Below are 16,064 nucleotides of genomic sequence, written 5' to 3' on the forward strand. Positions count from 1 at the left end.
TACCAATTTGATTCAGTAGAGGGTCACACTTATTTTTTCTGGTTTTGGTCATATGAATTTTCCCTTTACAGTTGGTTGCAGAACTGTTCACTGATGAAATGATTTCCCAGTCGTTTTGAAGAATTGTTGATGATCTAGTACCTTTTAACTTTAGTGCCTCTGGTATGTGCCAAGGTAAAATGGGGAAGTGAGGCCGTATACAATACTTGGTTCATTAATATTCACTCCATAGATCTAATTGTGAATGTGAAACTGCAAAGAGAAGACACCTCTCTTCCGATTAAATGCCCTAGACATGATAAAACTAGCAGGTGGAGATCATATACTATTTCTAGCTTTAAAAATTTAACTGTGAAAGGTTAATGTAGCCAAATGGTAGCCCCTGCTGCCTCACCTCCTGTTTTAAAATATAGTGTATTAGAAAATTTGAGGTATTGTAAAGCAATCAGAAAATGACTGGCACTGAAAAGATAGTTTGTTACTCATGAGTCCCAAGAGGAGGTGGCTTGCCACACCATAGGGATTTGTTTTAGTCAGGGGTCTCCAGAGAAATAGAGAAACAACTAATAATATATCTATATCTTTATATAATAAAGAGATTTATTACACAGAATTGGCGCAGATGGTTATGGAGGCTGAGAAATCCCAAGATCTGTAGTTGGCAAGCTGGAGACCCAGGAGAGCAAAAGCCAACTGACTTGAAATCCAAGAACAATTAATGTTGCAGTTCAAGTCCAAAGACAGGAAAGGAACAGTGTACCAGCTCAATCCGGCAGGCAGGAGGAATTATTATTCATTACTTACTTATGGAGGATCAGCTTTTTTGTTCAGTATAGGTCTTCAACTAATTGGCTGAGACTTACCCATATTAGGGAGGGCCATCTGCTTTACTCAGGCTACTGATGGTAATCTTATCCAAAAACACACTCACAGACACATCCAGTATAATGTTTGACCAAATACTTGAGCACCCTGTAACTCAGTGAAGTTGATACATAAAATTAATCATCACCGTTGGCCTCGTGGGAAAATTACTGGGCTTGTTCACAAGACAGAAGGAGAGGGAAAGACTGTGGGCCAGAACCTTTATTGTGGTTTCCTTGGAAAGGAATGGGTGAGGCAGGCTAAACAGGCTTTGGGTTGGCTAGTTTGAATAATTTCAGCAGGTCTGGGGCAAAGGGGGTGTCTCTAAGTTTCCTGAGATTTGCCTCTAGAGTGAGTTGGGCAAGTATACAGTTGCCCAGAGTGTAAGAGTCAGACAAGGAAGATGGTTGGGGGTGTTGACTTTGAATTGATTGGTTTGTGTCTGAAAAGCATGTCCCCAGGAAGAAGACTCCTAGGGAGGGGAAATGGGGAGAGAGGCAGGAGGTTAGAGCAAAGTGGTTTAGGAGCATACTGCATTGTCCAGAACAAGGCCTATCTAGCATATGGACCTAGAAAAGATGTTAAAGCATCAAGTTTACAGAAGCTAGAAATATGGTTAATTCAACCCCATGGTACACAGCCTAACTTACTCCTACTGTAGGAGTTAGCACATAGTCTCATGCATTCTCTCTCCAACCGAAGCTGAATCACAGGCATCCCCATTCCCAACTTACGGACTTGTAGGTGCAGGAGCAGGTAGAATTGGATAGTAGAAAATACTTGGCCTTTGGAAACAAGAGCACTTGTAATTGAATACTGGCCCTTTCATTTACTAACAGAGTACATTTAGAAATTTATTTATTCTCCCTAACGATGGATTTTTTAAAAATCTCTGCAAGGTAGAAAATAGAGTCCATTTCAGGGTTTTGGTGAAGATTTGAGATAATGAATATAATGTGTCTAGCAAATACTAAGCACTTATTTTAATTAGTATATTTTTGTCACCTTTATTATAAGAATACAGATATTTGAGGGTCCTGAAATGAGGTCAACATTTTGGGAACTCAGTATTCAGAAAAACTCAAAATATCTTAACTATTAATAGATTTTGTCTAGTAAAATTATGAGTCAAATAGGCTTATTTTAATTCATCTATTGGCAGCTAGAATATGTTTTTGAGTAATGCTTTTCATTAACCATACACAGTGGTATATTGTCTGATCTTTTGCATATTTATGTCCTTTCCTTTTGTTTCATTTAGATTTGATCAAAAACTTGTCTTGAGTTGAAGTCACCATCTCTCAAAATTTAGTAGTCTTTGTTTTGCTGTCTTTTTTCACTTAGTATTACAGAGAAAGCAAATGTCTATCTACTTTTTGCTCCTTTGAATGTGGATATGTGTTTACATATGGTAGATATTCCTTTGTATCTGTGTGTACACAGGCTGAATGTTTGAGGGATATTTTAAATGGAAAAAAATTGTTGGTGTAGGTCTAGGTTTGGTATATGTCTAGGTATGGTATCTTATTACATTTTTTGGCAAAATTTTTCAATCTTCAAAATCAGTTTTTTCAGGTAAAATGTTTTCTATGATTCCTTTAATCATTCAATTCCTTTAAGCTTCAGTACTGTCTCCATATTTTAGTCTTCTTAGACTTGCTTTTTTGCAGCTTAACTGACTCCCCTCCATTTGTCTTCCATGTCTCTTTGCTTTCTTTAACTATTTAAATCTCTTTTTATGTTTTCCCTGAGTTTGGGAAGAATCTAAGGTTTGTCTACTACTTGACAAATTTGAATTTCTGAAAAGACTAACTTATCAGCCTCCATTAATTTTATTGTTTGTTTTTTGTGCTTTTTACCTCCATGTCTGATGTAATTTCATAGAAACAGGTCCTTTTGACTCCTTTTGTGAACACATATAGAAGTTCTACAGCACTTACTCCTTGCAGTAAATTTAGTATTTCATAGGCAGACATTTGCTTTGAATTCTCATGCCGATCCCTTTCTTTTGAACCACTGTATCTTTTTTATATGCTTTCTACTTTTTTTTTTTTGTTGTTGTTAGTTGTTCCCTCTTGCAAAAGAATACTTAAGCTTGTCAGGGGTTGAGAATTGAGAAGGGTTCTATCAGACATGGGCATGAGCATTGTTTGAAATTTTTATGCCTAGGTGAAGGGTAAGGGACAGTATTGGGTTTCATTTTGCCAGTTCAAAGATCCTTCTGCCTGCGGGGAATGGGTTTAGAGTAGAAGCCAGAGCCAGAGTTGGAGAAGGGAGTCGAAGCCAGTTATACTTGGGAACTTCGCCCAGAATTTCTGTTTTGTGTTTGGCATGCAGTCAGAATTTTTCTGGGGCAGGGCCCCTGCTATCGTCTGGCAAAGCTATGCTCTTTAAAATCGAATGGTATCATTACCTCTACTCTTCACCAAGTGTGGCCATCAGAACCACTTTTAACCAGGAGGAATGCCACCACAGGGTCCAGGCAAGGCGTGGCCTCCGGCATTGGAAGTGCTTATGTGACAGGGGTGGGATGCAGGTTTCTCCTTCCTGCCCCTCGCCCCTTCCCCAGATCCCCTACTCCATATTATCCCACCTCCTTCGTTGTTTCCAGCCCTTACAGCGGCCACTTCTCTGAATACTGCTGCAAGTCAGCATCTTGTTATACAAAACCGGGAAGGATAGACTGCAGAGAGTAGCAGCTGGGCCCAGAGTTCAGGTACGTGGGGAGTTTGCTTGGTTGTTGGTTGGTTTTACTTAAAGGAGGTTTTCCTATGCCTCCTCTCAGGCATTCAATATTACAGTGTCCCCGGGGAGGAGGTAGGAATCTGTATTTTTAAAAAGCTTCCCAAGTGATTGTAATGCCACTGGACCTTGGATCTCTGACAGTTATTTGCAAATCGTGACTCTGAGAAAAAGGCCTGAAAAAATGTGCTAGTGTGTCTTTCTAAACTTTTCTGAGCACCTACTTTATGCAAATTGCTCCACTCTGTGCTGCTGCGGCTGCGGCTGTGTAGGACAGAAGTACGAGGGAGGGATGTATATCTAATTTGGCAGAAGCAGTTCACATTTACCCAGTGCTTACCACACCCCAGGCACTTCACTTAGTACTTTACAATGATCCTCAGTCAGCCTAGGATTTAGAAACTATTATTTTCCTTCTTCTACCAATAGGGAAACAGAGGCTTAAAAAGTTAGGGAGCTTGTCAGCATCGCACATTTAACAAGTGGCAGGGCTAGAATCTGAACATGAGAAGTTCCTCTCCAGGCTGCATTTTAAATAAGCTCTATCGCCTCCCTCAGAGGGAGATAACAAACAGCATCGTTGATCTGTGGTTATGCCAAGTGGGAGTTCAGGCTGTAAATGCTGTGTATGTTTGGAAGGGCGATACACCCAGAGAAGGCGTCAGGGACTGGGAGTTGGGGTCTGCAGCCAGAAGGGAGGTCCAGGAAGTTCTCCACACAGGTGAACTCAGGCTGTGGACGTGTGCCCTGCCTCGCATGCGCCTTGAACAGCCACTGCCCTCCTCCCCGGTTTCCCATCTGCAGCCATCGTTGATGGAGGCTCGACCCACCTGTGTTTGCAAGAAGCCTGAATGTTCCCTTGCCTGTTTTTAAGCCGTTTGCCTATGACAGAGTATGAATAACAAGATCGGAAACATCTCTATTATAACTTTAGAGGCCCCGTGTGCCATTTCAGCGTCATTTTGTTGCTTTCCTTCTCGCTCTAGGATAGTAAAGATTGGCTACTGGCTCTGATCTTTTCAAAGAAGCATAAAAGGGTTATTTACTAGCTTTTGGGATAATTTATCCAAGTGAATTTTCAAATATCTGGTACAAACCTAATGTAAATGTCTCATTAAAAAATGCAGCAAAAATTCAGTGGTCACATTCAAGAGAACTTCAGAGGGAATGGATGTTTTCAATGTTGGTTTCTTTTCTGTGATGTCATTCGAATTTGGTAATACATCATGTCATTGTTATTGCTAGGAATTTAGTAAGTGATTAACTGCCCAAATGGTTTGATTTGGTTTTACACAAAGAAAAGTAGAGAAATGGTCTCTGCCTCTAAGGGATATGGTATTTAAGATAAATTTAAGATAGATACCACTGTTATAAATGTTAAAACCAGAAAAGATGAAATCCATCTAGGAAAGACAGCGCAGTACAGCATTTAGTATATAGTACATAGTATGCTAGTGTATACTATGTAGAATACAGGTGCTGAAGCCAGACTGCCTGATTTCAAACTCCCACTTTCCATGCAGCTGTGTGACTTTAGGTGAGTCACAGCTTCCGTTTTCTCATCTGTAACACAGAGATGTTAATCATCTCTATCTCCTAAGGTTGTGCTTATTAAGCAAGTGTACATATAACACAAATTATTGTAAACCATTTGCATTATTTACGTATATAATGTATATAAATTTATTATATCTGAAGGGAAAAATTAGCAGCAAAATCACCAGTTTACTGTCAAAAAGCTCGTTATAAAAACCTTGTGCCTTGATCAAAGAATAACATCACAAGATAATGTTGGTTGAATTTGGTTTCCCTATTGTTACAAGCAAAATAAGAAAATGGAAACATTTCTTATTTGTTGGTGGATTTTATTTAACCAAGGGTTTATATGGTATTTACCATGGGCCAGACTCTGGTCGGAGGATTTTATAAATATTGATGTATTTAATTACTTAATTAAATGGGATCCTTATTATTTCCATTTTTCAGATGTACAGACTGAAATACTCTAGTGACTCTGAATCACACAGCTTGCTCCAGCAGGCCAGTGGACTTCTTGGCCAGCCCCGATAACTCCTCTGCTATGCTGCCTCTCAGTATGTCCACAGTGGACCCCACAGAGCAGAATATTTTACTGCAACACTTATATAGCTTTGGGCACAGAAGAGTAAAAGGAATAACAATTTACAGATTTCTCTACTTTCTTATCCCTGCTGACTAAGCCACCACTGGATCCTTAACCCTGAGGGGACTAGCAGGTAAAAGGCATCAAGGGAATCCTAAAGGTGAGGGCCAAGGGAGGGGTGGAATGTGTTTTTATTTTTCTAATGGCCAATGTTTTGTCTTCCATTTACTAGCATTATTATTATTATTATTATTATTATTATTATTATTATTATTATTAACCAACTCATGGATTCACACAATATGAAGTTGGAATGGCCCTTAGTATAGTGCTTCTCAAACTTAAAATTGCGTATAATTTGGTCTTGGATCTTGGTAAAGATTCTAATTCTGTAGATATGGGAGGGTCTTAAGTTACTGCATTTCTTACAAGCTCCCAGGGGATTCTCCGGGTTTCTGGATCATGAAGCCTTGGAGTTCTTGAAGTCAGAGCTTTCATTTTACAAATGAAAGCACTGAGGCCTAGGAAGGCCCAGAAACTTGCCTGTGGCCCCATATCTATAGTCAGATATGTCAAGAAACAGATCAAAAAGAGACATGTAACTTTCACATCATTCAAAAGGGGCTCTCTCATGAATCCTGATGACATCTTCATGAGATTTTACTGTTCTACTTACAATAAAGTAAAATGAAGCATGAGAAAGAAAAATGACTTAATTTAAGCCTTTCAGTAAGTGGTGCTGTCCCGGAGTGTAAAGTAAGTTTAATCTCAAGTGCATGTTCTTGCTCTCAATCATGTGGTTTTCTTGCTGGGGGCCAGGTCTGACTTGGGGTGAGGTATAAGGAGACAAGCTGAAGGCTCACACATGAGGCAGTCTCTTTAGTCCACTTGAAAAGCTGACAGTTTGGTCTGAGTCTGACCTCTTAACTGGTTCCAAATTCAGGTTGTAAGGAAAATGTTCTCTGGGGGTCTAGAAGTCTTCATCAGAGCTACTGAGAACCACTGAGTCAGGAAGCAGTGGTGAGTAAACCGGTAGAGAGGTGCACATCTCCTAATCTGTTGCCTGGTTGCATGGCATATATCCAGTATTAGTTACTTCCCATTAAAAAATGTTTAGGATTTATTGCTTTCCTTTAAACAAATTAAATTCTTGTTAAATCCAAATGCTCTTTTAGTTTTGTCGAGTTCACAGGCCTGGCCAAAGGAGGAATAATGTTCAGGGGAAGAGAATTTCAGAGATCTTCACAACATTGTGGAAGTGAGAAACCTCAGTATTTAATTTAGGAAGTATTAGCCTCAATAAATTTCATAGTTTATCCTTACAATGGAATATGCTTGGCTTGTCTCTCAAAATACAACTTCCTATTTCTCAGTCATTTCTGGGAAAATTTTCTCAGGATTATTTTTCTATATTTATTACCCTCCTATTTTTTTCTTATTAATTATCTCTCTTGTTCTTGCTCTTGATCATTCTCTACCCCTCTCTCTCACCTTTCTTTCCTTCCCTCCCCCTACTTAAAAAAAAATTTGACTAGTTGAAAGGAAGTAGCATCAGAGTGTCTTACTGTTGGCTCACAGAAACTTTGGGCAGTTAGTTAATTATTTCTTAATTTTGATGGGCAGCCTCCTAAATTAAGGGAAGGGGCATTGATGCATGATTTGCAGGAGACCTCTCTGAGTGTGAGGCTCACCGCTTGCTTATCATGGGTGGGTGGCATCCATCAGTGATGCATGAAAGGCCCTTTGCACTAGTAAGACCATAGGAGTCTAGGGTTCCAAGCCAGAGGGTTTGCAGGCAGCAAAATGCATAGGGTAAGATTCAAATGATACCTGTTCTTCTCTCCCCTCCCCATTCCAGAATCCCCAACCCCTAAAATGCTTGTCACGGATCAGCAAACACTTTCTTCCCCCCTGGCTTAGAGCATGGATACTCCTCTGACTAATTTGCCACATCTTTTTGAAATAACAAGGGATTTTTAAGGTGTTTATCCCATCTACAGCTTTTTAAAGCAGCAAGTTCATTTAAATAATTACCTAGTCATTTAGTTAATGCATTCTTTTTTAAACTTGAGTAACTATAGCGTATGTGGTTTTGATGGAAAAAGAGCCCCCTTTATGTAATAGTGCTGTTTTTTCCCCCGCAAAATAAATGCAACACAATTATTTTACTGCAGAGAAATTAGCTCATTTGCAAATGCCACCTCAGAACACAAGAAGAATGGCATTTATTGAAGCACTAATAAAGGCACCATGTTAGAATAATTTTATGCTGACGGGCCCACAATCACTCAATATTTTAAGAGCTGTCATCACACCAGCATGAGCTGCATGCGAAAGTACAAATTTATGCTGTGACATCACGGCACTAAGAGTGTAATTGGAATAAAATTACCCAGCTTCTCGCTGGCATTTGCTGGTGTTTCTGAGCCCTTCACTGCCCTCCCAGAGAGGGTTCTTGGTTTCGCACCAGCAGCTACACATTCTGTGAGTGTTGGATGTACCAGGCTCGTGCCGGTGAGTCCTTCAGGTTTTTCTGGAGGACACTTCTCAGTAGGTACTCAATGACCTGTGCTGTTGCTGAACACAGGGCTGCACAGGCCTAGAAAGCTGAAAGAATCACAAATCAGCCAAAGCCACTCTTTAGATATGGATAATTAAGCAAACAGTCACCATACAATGGCTGAAGACCTCAGAGCATCAGTTTTAGCAAGTTAATAAATTCCAGTCATGGCCTACGGTTAAATGCTAAGCTTGAACAAATGAGAATATCGTCGTGAAAATCGGGACTTTATGATTCAACCTTTTGACTTCTCACCACCTTTTTATCTTTATTGGAGCTGGGGGTGGGGGTGAAAACATCACCTACCAAGAGATGGTGAGTGTGGAGAAAGGGGACAAACTTAACTGTTGTGTTTAGACAGGACACCCCAGTTGAAACCTTGCCTTTCCTCACTGCCTCTTGGGCAAAGTCAGACATGTTCCACCCTGCGGGAGGTGTGAATGTGCCTTTGCAAATCTGGGTTGAACTCCATGAATTGGTAAGTGTGTTTGGGTGCTGAGATGTGCCTGTCTGTCAAGGGATCCGAGAGGGAGGGGCAGGAGCGGTATTGCATCTGCAGAGCACAAAGCACTGACTCCCCCACAGTGGTGCTGAAAGTGTGGAGCCAGGTAAGATTGCCTGCAGCCTCCAGGACGCCAGGTGAATGACTTTAATGAGCTTGATGAGATAGTTAATTTGGATGTAAGAGAGGAGATATTGTAATTAATGGCCTGATAATTGGTAAACATAACAAATTCATGTGAGGAGATGACAGAATAGTGCCTATTTAATTGGAGAATATAGATGATGTGTGTATTTATCCTATATTTGTGTAATAGTCTTTGTGGTAGGCAGAATATCCCCCACCCCAGATGGTCCAAATTCTAAGCTCCAGAACCAGTGAATATGTTACTTTATATGGCAAAAGGGACTTTGTATGTGATTGATTTGAATCTTGAGATGGGAGATTATCCTAGATTATCCATATGGGCCCAGTGTCATCACTAGAGTATTTATAAATGAAAGAGGGAGGCAGGAGGGTCAGAGTCAGAGAAGATGTGGTGACACAAGCAGAGCTTGAAGTGATGTCACTGCTGGCTTTGAAGATGGAGGAAGGGGCCATGCACCCAGGAATGTGTGCAGCCTCCAGGAGCTGGAAAAAGCGAGGAAACAGATACTCCCTCAGAGCCCCTAGAAGGAATTCAGTCTTCCAATACCTTGATTTTAGTCCATTATGGACTTCTGACCTCCAGAACTGTAAGATAATAAATCTGTGTTGTTTTAAGCCACTACATTTGTGATAATTTGTTAAAGCAGTAGAGAAAGCAAATAGTCTTTTTTATGTATAGGTGCCTAAGTGCCTTGAAATTAGTTCCTGGTGTTTGATGAGTTTTTGGTTGCCATATGAACTAAAACATGATGGTTAAAACACTATACTTCCTGTACAGATTAATGGGAAAAAGACTCTTATTTGGGACAGAATATTTGTTCAAAACATAAGTAGACATAGTGATAGTGAATAATAGTGAGAAAGCACCGCGCTTTGAAATTAAATAGACCAAGGTTTTGTACAATGCTATGTTTTCCTGGATAAGTTATAAAACCCTTAAGTTTTAGATGCCTTATTTGTCAAATGGAGATAATAATTTCTCCACAGAGCTGTTATAAAGAGTAAATATATATTTAAAGCTCTTAATAGTGCATGGTAGGTGACAGGCATTCAATAAATATCATTTTACCCTTTATCTACATTTAAAAGTAGGTGTAGCACATTGCATAAGTGTGGCGATTTTAAAACATGGCTGCAAATTCTTTGACGCATATTATCAAGAGGTGGTGTCTACTCCCTTTGAATCTAGGTGGGCTTGTAATGCCCCATCAACGAAGAACAATAGAAATGATTCTATGTGGCTTCTGAGACTATGTCATAAAAGGTCTTATTTGCTGAAACATTCACTGTCACAGTCCTGAGCCATTAGGTAGAAAACAACTACCCTAATGCTTCCATGCTGTAAAGAGAAGCCCAAGTCTCATGGACAGGCTACCTGTAGGCGCTCCCATGGACAGTCCCATCCATGCCCAGCCTTTGATGAAGCCACTTGAATCCATGAGCCTAATAAAATGGTTCTTGCTTTATGTCACCAAGTTTGGGAAGATTTGTTATACAGTAGAATACTGGAGCACTGGATTATTAACCATGGTCAGTGACAAATATGAGGCAGGAAAGTGATGTGAGACCAGTATCCCACTGCAGATCAGTAAGTTGAAACTAAAACATAGACACTTGTAATTCTATAGTTTATCAATTGCATTCTCTTTGTAAAAAGTCAAAGTAACTGGGTATGCTTTTATATTCCTTTCTTAATTTAACACTCTTTTCCTCCTCAGTCTTCTAAATTAAGAAAGGAGCCATGTCTTTCAAAATGTCAGAGAGGTTGCCTTCTGGATTTCTTGTGTATACCCCCATCTCATCAACAAATTATTGTTTGAAAATACACATCTGAATGGGAAAACTAGCTCAAATGTAAGGAGACAGTGTCTTGTTTGTCCAGATGATTAATTAACAAATCTTGGATTTCCTGCTCCTCTTTGTAATAGGTTCTTTATTTGTGTGTTAACATTACCTCCCTCCTCTTTGACATCTGAGATACAGTATTAATCATATACTAGATGTACAGACAAAGGGAGTGCAGCTAGATTATATTGATAGGATCCCGGTATTTGTGTTACACAGAACCTAATCTCTTCCCTCTGTTTTTGGATGACTTGGCATTGTCTCACAAATCAGCTACTTGCAGGATTTCCAGCGGGCACAGAAATGGGAAGCTCGCCCAGACTTCAAAGTTTGGCAAACATAATGAGATAGACCTTACAATGGCTGCTGGTGTATGTATTTTCATGGACTCCCCCCACATCCCATTTTAATTTAAACACATATGTTCATTATTTTTGAAATATATGCATATGCTTGCATGATTATTTGGAAATAAACAAAATCATTTTCATCACAATTATTTTTTAAAAGCTAAGGATAAAGTAATACAAAGAAATCAATATTATGGGATATGAGCACAGAATAAATGACTAATTGAAAGTTTTGACAGGTTTACAATATTTTCTCAAATGAGTGGTTGTCTTTATTTAATGTGTGTCGGAAATAATGAAACAGAGGAGGAAAATGAGTGAAAATTTTCAGTTAGGTCTTCAAGAACATCACACTACCTTTCCTTGTCTCTAATTCACTTGTGAAATTAGAAATTGTAAAATGCCATTGACTACCAGTACTATCATGAGCTGAGTGTATATAAATGGAAGATAGTCATAAGCGGAGAAGTGTATTCCTTCAGAATATTTGGATCTTTTCAGGAACTAGCATGACAAGGCTTATGTTGTTCAAAGCATGTTCTGGTTGCCCGCAGGAGGTGTTATCTTACTTTAAACTATGGTTTTCAGCACCGGAGGTATTTATATTTAGCAATGAAAATTCTCATTTTCTCTTGGTGGCTGCTGCAGGTGCCTTCCACCTCTTCTGGGGCAGATCCTCACACTACCCTGTGGCTTTGGTTGATGTCCCTCTTACTACCAACACAGCTCTCTGCAAAGCTGAAACCTTCTGAGTCTTGTTTCTTTTGCTGTCAAATGAGTTTTCTTTGTTGGTTGCTGATAAAGTCTTAAAGTGTTTACTCCTTGAAAACAAGACTTTCTGTTCATTGAAGTAATTTATAAGACCTACATTTCTAGACCAGATTATATTTGGGAAATGTGACCTGGGAAATCTCTTTTATACGATTTGTTAGACTCTCTTTAAGAAAAACAATACAAAATTCCAGATAAAAGTAGATAAGAAAGTAAATATTTATTTAAAGTGAGAAAAGAAATCACAACAAATTATTGATGCCTAAGAGATTCAGGCTCTTTACTTCTCATGTCTCTTTATGTAGTTGACCATGAACAACTTCACTGAAATGCTTTCTCTTACAGTCTGGCTTCTCCTGCCACCTACAACGTTCTACAACTCCTATGAACTCTTGACATGCTCAGGTTTGAGTGTAAAAGATGCCCTGAAACTTAAGCTTATTGACCGCAAGGTAAGTTTGCCTCTGGTCTGGTGAATGAATGGATTTTGCCAACAGAAAAAAATAATAACTGACACTATTGAGCACCAGCCTGACATAGAGCACTGTTACAGCCACTTTACTTGGCACTGACTTATCCTCTCAGTGGTACGTCTCGATTGTCTGGACCCGCTAGCCAGACAAACGGGAAAGGGAATTTTCCCTGTGTATGACTGTGTAATTTCATTTACGTAATTTGTAAAATACAAATATAATACACATACAGGACTATTTGTAGCCTGTACTCATAAATGAGGAAAAACTCTACAAATCCTTGAAGGCAGATTTGTGGCAACACTACCATTGTTCATTATAAGAGTCAGAGAAATGTTAGTATTCCAAAGAATGACACTCTTATCAAGTAATAAATTCTGACTCAAAAGTAAGTATGCTATTAAAACTAATGTTTTTCCTTTAAAGAATTCACAGTCAATTCTACTTTGTTGAAGAAAGGTTTCTTGATGGGATTTTTGCTTTCTTGTTAGATTATTTGATATTGCAAGATCAATATCAGACAAGGAAAACATTTTCAAGGATACTTAGTCAATGTTTTATAAATACTTAATATTTATAATTGAATATAATTAAATATAATTTATTTAATCAAGTTTCATAATTTGTAAATATTTATCTTTCCACATGTGATAGATTATCTAGGAATTTAATATCACAGTTTAACCTGGCGTAAGAGTATTCAAATTAGTAGACATCTATTAGTTTAACAATGTTAAACTTCCTAAAAAATTTTTTTCAGTATTTTTTGAAGAATGAATTAAATAAAATGATAAAAGTAGGTTTAGCATGGTCAGATTTCAGCCCTCAGTGTACGTTCCCAATTAAACACAGGATCATAATGAAAGCACAGTTGGAACTAAGGAGCGGCCTCCAAGTGCTGCATGTCAGCTTTAAAATAGAACAGGTAGTGAAAAGGCTCATCAACTATTCTGTTGTGACAAATGTTTGCTTAATGCTTTCTCTAAAGTCTAACTCACTGATGTTGTTATTTATTTTAATCACCCCCTTACGTTTTGTATTTGTGTAAACTTTTTAAAAGCAATTTATCATCAATGATGTATCAGTCAGGGTCCCATCAGGAAACAGAATCCCGTCAGATGGTTTAAACAAGGAAACTTGAAGAATGGGACTACTTGCAGAGGTATAGGAAGGGGCTGGAATTGAATATATACATTGAATAATGGAGGTTGAGGCACCCAGAAAGTAGCAGCTGGAATTTGAAACTTTTATCCTAATCCCTGAAAGGCAAAGGGTGGAAAGAGTATTACTGGAACCAGTGATACCCAGCATCATCAAGAGGCACCATGACATATTCCACACAAGAATAGTCATTGCCAAATGACACTGCTGGTGGAGAACGGCTCAGAAGCAGGAAGTGCAGGGGAGAAATACCCCAGCCGCTCTCTCATCTTTCTCCAATTTCTTGCCAGTGCCTTCCGTTGGCCTAAAACAATTGGAAGACAGCTGGCAAAGGAGAAGCACTGTGATGCAGAGCCCTGGAACACACAGAATGGAAGAGAAAGGCAGGGAAGCTATGGGTAGGGAAAATGGAGAACAGAAACTATGACTTCACTGGATCCTCAGTCTGAAATGGTGAGTTATCAGGACAAATATTACCATTTCCATTTTGTCAAGGAAGAAGTATCTTACATAATGTATGACATGTCAGGAGTACCAAGTGGAACCTCACCATCATTTTAAATAATATTTTGTTGCCTGAGCCTAGTAGAATGCTCACACATTGTAGGTACTTCACAAATGTTTGTTGCTTGAATTGTGTATTGAGTATTGTAGTCCATGCAGGCATTGCAATTAGAATTGTACACTCCTAGATGATTTATATTTAAGCTAGGTCAGTTCATGTAACCAGTTTATCCAATCTTGACTTGAAAAATTCGAAAATAAATAGGAAATGTTTCAAACTAAACAACTTAAAAAAATTTTCCCCCGTAAACCTTTAAATTAACAGAAATTTGTAATATCAACCAGTTGTTTTCTATATCAATTAAGCACAGACTGCTAGGTGTGCCTTACTACATAATTAATAACGTGGTATATTGGGACGAAATCAGTGTATGTAAGTTGCATCAAGGTTTAAATGCACTAATAGGAACCAGATAGCTGAAGAATGACATTTTATATTGTTTTTTAAAGTAAATAATCATTACAGGCTATTCTGTTTGTAAACTGAATGTTTCTCTATTGGTTTACTTAAAAATAAGTATGTCTATGGCTTGGGGTTAGATCCAAACTTTGAGGGGCCTAAAGTTTATAAATGGGGGATCTTCTTTGAAAAACATTACAGAATTACAACTCAAAATCATTAGGTCTTCTTCCAGCGCATTCGTAGTGCAAGTGAGTGAATTGCTCTAAGTATTGTTTGAGTCACTTTACAGCAAAAGTGTTTATACTCTTGATGCAAACTTACTGTCTGCCAGATACATAGTAGGTAGGCTCTTGGAAACTGACCTAAGCCAATTTGATCATGCAAAATGTCATGGTTCTTTGATGAGATAAGGGAAGATGAGATTAGGTAAGTTTGTGATGCACAGGCTTAGCTGCTCCCCCACAACACCACTACCAGGTACAATGAAAGCAAGTCTCAGACCTCATTCTATCACATACAAAGACAGTTATTAAGCAAACATTCACTAATAAAGGAGGAACAAAGAGCAGGGTGGGATTCTGACAGGCCAATATGATTCTGTCAGGCACCACAAGAGGTTTTATATATCCTTCCGTGAGCTCAAAGTCCCAGCTCTCTGTTCTTTGAGATAGCCCCAATATTCCTTACATGAAAGGCCTTCTCAGCATTCCAGAGGCAGGACTCTATCTTCTAGGTATTGTCAGAGAAATAGAAATTTTCCTGGGCACGGGGCTGAGCATTGGGTACTGTTCTCCTGGGTGCAGGTAAGTGCGCTCACTAGAGTCTTGGATTCTGCTTATGCACTGAGTTAGGAAGTATTTAGAACATATTGTTAGCTCATCTACATGTCTTGAATACCGTGAGAACTTATTTCTTATATTCACTATGCTAACTTCACAATTAAAACTCATTCCTGCCATTGGCCTAAAACAATTGGATGATCAGCAAAGCCTTGGTTGATGATGGTGGTGAGTTCTAGCTGGGCTGGTGGTGGCCTGAGAAAGGTGGCCCTTTCTCATTGTAGTGCTCTCCGATTACCCATCTGTATGTTCTTGACTGGCTGCCCTTGGGTTGTGCATTCTCCCTTAGTGCCTAGGCTTGGGCTAACACTAGTGACACTTGTCCTGTCGCACTCTATATGCTCAAGTAGCTTAAAGTAGCCTAGAGGCATCGGAGGCTCATAAAAAAGCAGGGCATGGCAAAGCCCCTCCCCTCACAGAATTTGCAGTGGGAAAGAGAGACAATAAGCAAACAGAAATATGTGTTACAATATTGTACTATCAGGTACTGATAGATGATGTAAAGAAAAATGAGGCAGGATGAAGAGACAGAGCCTGATGAAAGGCATTATTTTATTTTGGAGGGGTCAGGGCAGTCTTCTAAGACAAATGACATTTGAGCAGGGACCTGAGTGACGTAAAGCAAGAGCTGTGCAAATGCCTGGAGTGAGAGTGTTTCCACCACGGAAATCGCAAGCTCCCAGGTAACACGTGCTAGGAGAATTACCAGATTCATGTTGCA

General features: G+C 39.1%; 1 long non-coding RNA gene across 1 annotated transcript; it reads left to right on the forward strand.

Moving 5' to 3' along the window:
• Positions 1–5,749: 5,749 nt before the first annotated feature.
• On the forward strand, positions 5,750–14,008 carry LOC135322347 (uncharacterized). Its single transcript, XR_010382876.1, has 3 exons — positions 5,750–5,861; positions 12,249–12,355; positions 13,828–14,008. It is a non-coding gene; the product is annotated as an uncharacterized LOC135322347 (long non-coding RNA).
• Positions 14,009–16,064: the final 2,056 nt, after the last annotated feature.

This window comes from Camelus dromedarius, chromosome 10 (assembly GCF_036321535.1).
Source record: "Camelus dromedarius isolate mCamDro1 chromosome 10, mCamDro1.pat, whole genome shotgun sequence".
Classification (NCBI taxonomy): Eukaryota; Metazoa; Chordata; class Mammalia; order Artiodactyla; family Camelidae; genus Camelus; species Camelus dromedarius.